The sequence below is a fragment of the Physeter macrocephalus genome, chromosome 7 (genome assembly GCF_002837175.3).
Source record: "Physeter macrocephalus isolate SW-GA chromosome 7, ASM283717v5, whole genome shotgun sequence".
NCBI classification, from domain to species: Eukaryota; Metazoa; Chordata; class Mammalia; order Artiodactyla; family Physeteridae; genus Physeter; species Physeter macrocephalus.
In genome coordinates, this window is record NC_041220.1 from 147,860,759 (window position 1) to 147,870,991 (window position 10,233).

Below are 10,233 nucleotides of genomic sequence, written 5' to 3' on the forward strand. Positions count from 1 at the left end.
AATAAAACACAGACCTACTAGAGCACGGACTTGAGGATATGGGGAGGGGGAAGGGTAAGCTGTGACAAAGTGAGAGAGTGGCAGGGACATATATGCACTACCAAACGTAAAATAGATAGCTAGTGGGAAGCAGCCACATGGCACAGGGAGATCAGCTCGGTGCTTTGTGACCACCTAGAGGGGTGGATAGGGAGGGTGTGAGGGAGGGAGACGCAAGAGGGAAGAGATATGGGAACATATGTGTATGTATGACTGATTCACTTTGTTGTAAAGCAGAAACTAACACACCATTGTAAAGCAATCATACTCCAATAAAGATGTTAAAAAAAAATACCAAACCTTATACACACTCTGTATTTTTCTATACATATATACCTAGGATAAAGCTTAATTTATAAATTAGGCACAGTAAAACGATGCCCGAATTGCCAGCATCACTACTTTTGTGCTTTGGGGTCATTATTAAGTAAAATAAGGGTTCTCTGAACTCAAGCACTGAGATACCAGAGAGAGTGGATCTGATAACCAAGACGGCTGTTAAGTGAGGAAAGGGTGAAATGTGCTGGACAAAGGGAGGGTTCACATCATGGGCAGGACAGAGCTGACCGCGCAAGATTTTCTCACACGAGTCAGGACGCCGCACAATTTAAAACTTAGGAATTGTTTAGTTCTTCAATTTTCCATTTAATAGTTTCTGACTGAGGTGGACCATGGGTAACTGAAACCATGGAAAGTGAAACCACAGATAAGGGGGGCAGCATTGTATCTGCCTTTGATCTCACATGGCCTTCTCCAGCTGCGTCTGTCTGTGTCCAAATTTCCCTGTTCTTTTTTTTTTTTTGGATTTTAAAAATATTTTTAAATTAAAATAATTTGTAAATATTATTTATTTTTTTATTGAAGTATAGTTGATGTACAACGTTGTGTTGGTTTCAGGTGTACAGCAAAGTGATTCAGTTATACACATGTATTCTTTTTCCTATAGGTTATTACAAAATATTGAGTATAGTTCTCTGAGGAGGTCCCTGGTGGTTATCTATTTTATAGATAGTAGTGTGTATCTGTTAATCCCAAGCTTCTAATTAAGGACACCAGTCACGTTTTGTGGGAGCCCACCCAAATGACCTCATGTTCATTTGATCGTGTCTGCAAAGAACTTATTTCCAAATAAGGTCACATTCACAGGTACTGGCAGTTGAGATGTCAAACATCATTTTTTCTTGGTGGGGGACACAATTCAACCCATAGCGCCATTCAAGTATATCAGCTCTCTGAGCACTTCTCACCATCTTCATTGCAATCACCCTGATCCAAAATACCACCAACTCTTTTCCAGCAAACAACCAGAGGGCCGTGGATTATCAGGGATGTTCCCAAAGGCACATGTGATTTCATTATTCTATAGGACTCACTTCACCCCTTAGCATCTTGTCTGTACAACCTGTTCCTCACTCACTCTTCCCCACCCATGCTGTTCCATGAACGTACTAGGTGACCCTTACCACAGGGCCTTTGCACAACCTGTTCCCACTACCTGGAAAACTCTCCCTCCAGCCATCTGCTTGAGATCAGCCCTCATGGCCCCCATGCCTTAGCTGAAATGCCACCTTCTCCATGAAAGCAAGCTTGACACTCCTGCACAGAAAATTTCAGCTTCTCTTCTGCTCTCGGGTGAGGGCTCCAATTCCCCATATACTCTTCTGCTTTTTAAACTTTCCATAGCATTTATCACCTTCTAGCATTTTCTGTGACTCACAGATGCCTGATGTTTATTCTACAATGGAGGCTTCGGCAGAATGCAAGACATGTTTTTTCCCTGACGTAGCCCGGTAGCTGCATGAGTCCCTTTGAACAAAGGTGAGACTCAGTAGATGTCTACTGAATGAATGAATGAATGAATTCACGATGGATGAGTCCCTCCGCAAAAAGGCAGGACTCGGTAGATGTCTACTGAATGAATGAATGAATTCATGATGGATGAATCCCTCTGCAAAAAGGCAGGACTCGGTAGATGTCTACTGAACGAATGAATGAATGAATGAATGATTGAAATTTAAATGCCTCTCCCAAGATGTCACTGATAAGAATCAGAAACAGGGCTCAAACTCACGTTTCCATGTGGAATCCAACCTTCTCTCCACAACAGCAAAATCTAGTAGAAATACATTCACTGATGGTTACTAGCCCATTTTCAAGAGGTAACCATAAGGAAAAACCGTTAAGACTCATGTTAAAATAATCTATATAATGATATTTGGAAGATAAAAGGGAAACAAAACATGACCCTAAAGTACCCCTAAACATGTCATTATCTGCTTACAGAATACAAATTTCCATCAGGACAATTTTAAATGAATCAGCTGAAACTGACCCTATGGAAATTCCTAGAGCGGTAATATTTTAAAATGGCCCTGCTCACATTTTTAGTATAAATGCAGTCTCATTTTCTTTCTTACAGTACAAGGGAAAAACAAATAATGTCAACATACCTCAGGGGAAATAGACAAATTATACCATCAAGGCAAAAACAAGTTATTGAAGAAACAAAAAGTCGGACTCAATTCCACAGCAAAGCAGTTGCACGCTTTCCAATACTATTCAGCAGTAGCATCAATTCGGTTTTTTAAAAACACTTAATTCCCCTCAGTTGCAATTCCAATTCTTGCTTTGCTGTTTGTAGTGGTTTGTTTGCTGTTCTATTGTCCTAAATTGCTTCAGAGAACTAGAATGTAGTCTTGATGCTTAATCCAATTCAGCTATATTCATTTTCTTATTATTTTCTCAATAAGTAAATATTTTCATTTTGGAGAATGGTTCCAAAACACAATTATACCTCCCAGCAAGGGCTGTCATGCAAATTAGTAAGTCACTACTACTTTATTTATTTTTATGTTTTTAAATTGAGGTAACATTGGTTTATGACATTATATAAGTTACATGTGCACAGCATTATATTTCTACTTCTGTATACACCATGGGATGCTCTCCACCAAAAACTTAGTTTCCACCAGTCACCATATATTTGATCCCCTTTTTACCCATTTCTCTGTCCGCCTCTGGCCCCTTCCTCTCTGATAACCGATAGCTCAGTTCTCTGAATCTACATGTTTGCTTTTGTTCGGTTTGGTTTGTTCACTTATTTTGGCTTTTTTTGTTTGTTTGCTTTGTTATTAGTTTGTTACATTCCACATAGGAGTGAAACCATGTGGTATCTGTCTTTCTCCATCTGACTTATGTCACTAAGCATAATGCCCTCAAGGTCCATCCATGTTGTTACAAACGGCGAGATTTCATTCTTTTTCATGGCTGAGTAATAGTCCACTATATATGAATGTATGTATGTATGCATACACACACACACACACACACACATACACACACCACCACCTCTTCTTTATCCATTCGTCTGTTGATGGACACTTAGGTTGTTTCCGTGTCTTGGTTATCGCAAATAATGCTGCAATGAACACTGGGGTGTAGACTTTTTTTTTAATTAGTGTTTTTGCTTTCTTTGGATAAATATCCAGAAGTGGAGTTGCTGGATCACATGGCAGCCCTATTTTTATGTAAGCAATCTCCATCCTGTTCCCCATAGCGGCCGCACCAATTTACATTCCCACCAACAGTGCAGGAGGGTTTCCTTTCCTTCACACCCTCACCGACACTTGTGTCTTGCCTCTCTGAGTCACTCCTATTTTAAGCATAAATGGTTTGGGGCGTAACATCCTTAAAGGAAAATTTAGGGGGGAAAATGTCATGTCATCTTCAGGGATTCAATCACTTTGCAAACATTTGCTGGATGCTTCTTAATTCCAGGGTACTGGGTGAGTAGTTTTGTTTTTTTTTTTTGACAGAACGTAAAGCCTTAAAAATTTTTATTTTTTAACTTTTTTGTTTATATTGGAGTACAGTTGATTAACAATGTTGTGATAGTTTCAGGGGAACAGCAAAGTGACTCAATTACACATAGACGTGTACCTATTCTTTTTCAGATTCTTTTCCCATTTAGGTTGTTACAGAATACTGAGCAGAGTCCCCTGTGCTCTACAGGAGGTCCTTGCTGGTGATCCATTTAAAATAGAGCAGTGTGGACACGTCAACCCAAACCTCCCGAACCGTCCCTCCCCACTCCCTCCCCGCTGGTAACCATAAGTTTGTTCACTCATTCGTTCGCTTAATTATTCAAGAATTTTCGTTGGGTGCCGATTTGGGCTAGTCTCTGTCTTAACACCTAGAGGACGAGTGGGGACAGAATAGATGTGGCTCTTACTTTTTGGGAAGTGTTGATCTTCCAGAGGAAGTTGTTGGAATAATTAGGAGCTGAAGGGAATGTCTAAGAAGGAAAAACAGGGGTGCTGAGAGAGAGGCACGGTGCCAGGGATTGTGAGGTCTGTCCATTCGAGGTCCAGGCTTTCTCTTTCTCTTGGTCATTTTTGGGTCCAGGTTTCTCCAGTTTGCCTACTGCCACACCCTCCTCCGTCCTGCAAGAGGGCGCCTGTTCCTCACCTCCACGCTTGCCCAAAGCCCTCCTGGAGGTCAGGACTCTGCTCCGCCCAGCTGGTTTTCCTGGCATCGGAGGAGACGCTGACAGGTAGACGGGGAGCATCCTTGGTCAGGTGGAAAGTCATCTGCCTGGAAGGACCCTCCCCAGGGAGCTCACCTTGAGTTCTTCACAGATGTGGAGAGCACCCCTGTGATTTCCCTGGGGGAAAAAAGAAACCCTTCCTGACTCAAGAACCAGGCAACGTCCATGAACTCTGCGGCCAAAGGGATCTTTCTGCTGTACCTACTGGAGGGTCTGGGACAGTTCAGTAAACTGCTCATCACAAGAGCCTGATTCCTTGGAAATTCATCTGCACGTGTGAATTTTCTTCTTTTTACTTTATGTCTCTGTGCTTTTAGGTCAACTACTTTTCAAGCATGTCATTCTGAGGTATATCTTACATCCTGATAACCTGTTCTTCTTATTGTGGTTAAAACACCCCTAACATACATTGCACCACCTGTATTAATTTCCTAGGGCTGCCATAACAAAGTGCCACCCACTGGGGGGCTCGAAACAACAGAAAAATCACTCTTTGAAAAGCAGAAGCCTGAAGTCAAGGTGTAGGCACGACTGATTTCTTCTGGAGGCTCTGGGGGAAATTCACGCCTCTCCCCCAGCTTCTGGCGGCTGCTGACCATCCTGTGTTCCTTGGTTTATAGAGGCATCATCCTAATTTCTGTCTTTACGTTCAGACGCTGTTCTCCCCGCCTGTGTGGATCTGTGTCCAGATTTCCAGTCCTGTTGGATTAGGATCCCTGCCTCCTCCAGTACGACTTCATTATATCACAATGACCCTAATTCCAAATAAGGTCACATTCTGAGGGACACAGAGTCGGGACTTTAACATATGAATTTGAGGGGCACAGAGTTCAACTCATAAGGCCGTTGTAACCATTTAAAAATACCCCACAGGGAAGCATTTAGCACATTTACAATGTTGTGCAATCATCCCCCTTATGTAGTTCCAAACGTTTTTCATCACCCCAAGTGGAAACTCTGTACCCATTAAAGCAGTCACTCCCCAGTTTTCCCTCCCTGTGGCCCCTGGCAGACACTAATCTGCTTTCTGTCTCGTGTTTAAACGCTGGCTAATGCGGGCATTTATAAATACGTCGAAGGGAAGCGCAGGAGCAAAGGGATGACCTATCCTACCTAGAGAGTTCAGATGCCTTGTGGCATTTGGAATGGCACGCTCTCTCTGGTTCTGTCTGCAGACGGGGCACAGGAGAACTTACATGACCTCACTCTTGGATCAGGAAATATTTTTCACCAATGATTCGGATAACCCCATTCCAAGAGCAGGCTTTTTAAGTTCGCACAATTAAAACCAGCTGAAGAAAAGCCAACTCACTCCCTTGAAAAGAACAAGATTACCATATCTAGAAACAGAGATGAGGTTCAGGTGTGGCAAAATAAGAATTAAAAAGCCCTAGGGTGATCAGGTCAGGGAGTAAAAAAAAAAAAAAAAAAAAAGATATGGCCGGAGGGTTGGTGAAAGTCAGGGTTGGTCTGAGTGTTCGCAAAACTGAAATGGCAAGACTGTCATTTGTAACTGTCTGCCCTGCTCTTGCGGGCAGATAAAGTGGCGAGATGGCTGGTGTGTCAATCCTGTTTTGCATCCTGAGTCCTAGTGAGACTGGGGGTGTGGGGTAGCGCGCCCAGTGGGCTCCCGAAGCCTTTTCTTGTCCCCCGTTTCTTGTAGGCAAGAGTCCATCCTCCGTGACCTTCCCTGAGTTCCCAAGGGCGGTGGATGCGAACAGTTGCTAATCAAGGGAGGAGCAACCCCAAAACCACCGGAGACCCTGCACACACTCTCATCTTATCAGCAACCCCACCCTTGAACTATTGCTATAAACTCCTCATCAGATCCTCCCAAGTTGGGATACATAGTTTTTCGAGGGCAGGAGCCCGCTGTGTCCCCCCTCTGCCTGGCAAAGCACTAAAGCTCTCCTTTTCTGCTTCACCCAAAATTCTGTCTCTGAGATTCAATCTGGCACCGGTGCAGAGTAGCTCAGTTTTTGACATCACTAGCAGGCTCTGACACTTGTGTCCAGTGAGCAAATAAACTCAACAAAACATGTCAGACTAGATAAGACTGGCCATTTCCCCAAAACCTTTAGATTCCAAAACATTTCATCATGAGCTCCATGCTATGCTATCCAAACACAAGCATTGGATTTCCCTGAGCGCCAAATGAAAACTGGCAAGTTGCAAAGGAGGACTTCATATTTCTATTACTTTCTTCTCTTCTGTTGCTGCGGTTCATGGCAAGAACACTGGTGCTCGGTTTCGTTTTGGTTTTCTCAGCGTTGGAGCCGCTGATGGAATCAGATGGACACGCAAAGGTCAACGAGTTCTGAGAGGCGATCGCGGAATTTATTTTGTGTTTCGGTTGATATCGATGGGTTTCAGAGCATGGGAATGGAAATCGCATTTATGGAGGAACTGCTAGATGGCAGAGGCACAGGGAAGGTCGGGCAGCTCCATTAATCACTAGGATCAAAACAACATCGTCAAGATTATGACAACCCCTTGGCCATGTTTTGGGGAAGCTCGGCATTGCTCAGCATAGGTGTCAGGCTGCTGCAGTCACGCAGCTCAAGGGACCATCTAAGCTTCTATAAACAAAACATCACAGATGTTAAAATACAACAGGGAAAAAAATGGATGACAATAAAGTCATCTCAGATCCCTTTCAAGAACAAGTTCTTGCAAAAGAGACTTCTACTCATTATAAAAGAAGCCACAGAATTATCCGAATAATGTTCCCCTTTACGATTTGCTTTCACAAATAGCAGGATTTAAAAATAGATGTATATTTGGATGGTATCCTGTAAAATTAAACTCCATTTCTGTAAACCTAGTGTCCTTTCCATCCAGTGAATGAAAGTAACTGGAAAACATCCAGTGTTCGAAACGCTCTGAACAACCACAAAGTAATCCGTAATTTGGGACTATTAACTGATCTCTTTCTACATTAGGTTGGTTCACTGACAAAGTCTGGTCAAGCTGTTGAAACAAATTGTTCGGCTTCAAGTTTACTATGTCTGTGCTTCCTCATTGTTTTCTTTCAACGTGATTTTTTTTTTTCCTTCATAAATGGAAGAACAACTGGTAAGGTCACACGGGGTAAAATAAATATGGGGGTCAGAGTCTTCTAGCGTAACCAACCAAGAAATGTTTCTTATTTACAAGGGCTGTGGCTACATGAAATCTCTCTCCAGAGACAGGCAAAACCAACTCTATCATGCATTCATCGACCATCTGTACTTTCTCTTCATCACTTTATAATACAGTTAAAATATTTTTCATCGTCCTGAAAAGAGGACCACCCTGGGCAATAGATTTTTACCAAGAGTAAAAAAGAAAAATTCCAAGAAATGCCATTAAAACAAGTCCTATTCTCCTCACAGCTGCCTTTTCTGTGAAGCAATGCTAAAACACAGTAGCTGTGTGAATGCATCATTTGATGGACTTTGTTTTTTAACAGAAAATGTCTTACAAATCACGTTAACCTTTTCTTTTTTGAGCTAAGAAAATTTGAGAGCATAAGGCATATAGTAATATGCAGAGTGTGTGAAGGGACTTCCCTGGTGGCGCAGCGGTTAAGAATCCGCCTGCCAATGCCGGGGACACGGGTTTGAGCCCTGGTCAGGGAAGATCCTACGTGCCGCAGAGCAGCTAAGCCCGTGCGCCACAACTACTGAGCCTGTGCTCTAGAGCCCACGGGCCACAACCACTGAGCCCGTCTGCCACAACTACTGAGGCCTGCACGCTCTAAGGCCCACATGCTGCCACTACTGAGCCTGCGTGCTGCAACTACTGAAGCCCGCGCGCCTAGAGCCCGTGCTCTGCAACAAGAGAAGCCACCGCAATGACAAGCCCGCGCACCGCAATGAAGAGTAGCCCCCGCTCGCTGCAACTAGAGAAAGCCCGCGCGCAGCAACGAAGACCCAACGCAGCCAAAAATAAAATAAATAAATAAATTTATATTTTAAAAAAGAGTGTGTGAATAGACCACATTGAGCAAAACCAAGTTTGGTCTGCTTCACCCAAAATTCTGTCTCTGAGATTCAATCTGGCACCGGTGCAGAGTAGCTCAGTTTTTGACATCACTAGCAGGCTCTGACACTTGTGTCCAGTGAGCAAATAAACTCAACAAAACATGTCAGACTAGATAAGACTGGCCATTTCCCCAAAACCTTTAGATTCCAAAACATTTCATCATGAGCTCCATGCTATGCTATCCAAACACAAGCATTGGATTTCCCTGAGCGCCAAATGAAAACTGGCAAGTTGCAAAGGAGGACTTCATATTTCTATTACTTTCTTCTCTTCTGTTGCTGCGGTTCATGGCAAGAACACTGGTGCTCGGTTTCGTTTTGGTTTTCTCAGCGTTGGAGCCGCTGATGGAATCAGATGGACACGCAAAGGTCAACGAGTTCTGAGAGGTGATCGCGGAATTTATTTTGTGTTTCGGTTGATATCGATGGGTTTCAGAGCATGGGAATGGAAATCGCATTTATGGAGGAACTGCTAGATGGCAGAGGCACAGGGAAGGTCGGGCAGCTCCATTAATCACTAGGATCAAAACAACATCGTCAAGATTATGACAACCCCTTGGCCATGTTTTGGGGAAGCTCGGCATTGCTCAGCATAGGTGTCAGGCTGCTGCAGTCACGCAGCTCAAGGGACCATCTAAGCTTCTATAAACAAAACATCACAGATGTTAAAATACAATAGGGAAAAAAATGGATGACAATAAAGTCATCTCAGATCCCTTTCAAGAACAAGTTCTTGCAAAAGAGACTTCTACTCATTATAAAAGAAGCCACAGAATTATCCGAATAATGTTCCCCTTTACGATTTGCTTTCACAAATAGCAGGATTTAAAAATAGATGTATATTTGGATGGTATCCTGTAAAATTAAACTCCATTTCTGTAAACCTAGTGTCCTTTCCATCCAGTGAATGAAAGTAACTGGAAAACATCCAGTGTTCGAAACGCTCTGAACAACCACAAAGTAATCCGTAATTTGGGACTATTAACTGATCTCTTTCTACATTAGGTTGGTTCACTGACAAAGTCTGGTCAAGCTGTTGAAACAAATTGTTCGGCTTCAAGTTTACTATGTCTGTGCTTCCTCATTGTTTTCTTTCAACGTGATTTTTTTTTTTCCTTCATAAATGGAAGAACAACTGGTAAGGTCACACGGGGTAAAATAAATATGGGGGTCAGAGTCTTCTAGCGTAACCAACCAAGAAATGTTTCTTATTTACAAGGGCTGTGGCTACATGAAATCTCTCTCCAGAGACAGGCAAAACCAACTCTATCATGCATTCATCGACCATCTGTACTTTCTCTTCATCACTTTATAATACAGTTAAAATATTTTTCATCGTCCTGAAAAGAGGACCACCCTGGGCAATAGATTTTTACCAAGAGTAAAAAAGAAAAATTCCAAGAAATGCCATTAAAACAAGTCCTATTCTCCTCACAGCTGCCTTTTCTGTGAAGCAATGCTAAAACACAGTAGCTGTGTGAATGCATCATTTGATGGACTTTGTTTTTTAACAGAAAATGTCTTACAAATCACATGTTAACCTTTTCTTTTTTGAGCTAAGAAAATTTGAGAGCATAAGGCATATAGTAATATGCAGAGTGTGTGAAGGGACTTCCCTGGTGG

At 42.6% G+C, this 10,233-nt stretch overlaps 1 long non-coding RNA gene across 3 annotated transcripts in view; it reads right to left on the reverse strand.

Moving 5' to 3' along the window:
• Positions 1-10,233, reverse strand: part of LOC102988620 (uncharacterized) — a 72,599-nt gene that overhangs the window by 26,990 nt on the left and 35,376 nt on the right. The gene's annotated exons all lie outside the window — the stretch shown is intronic.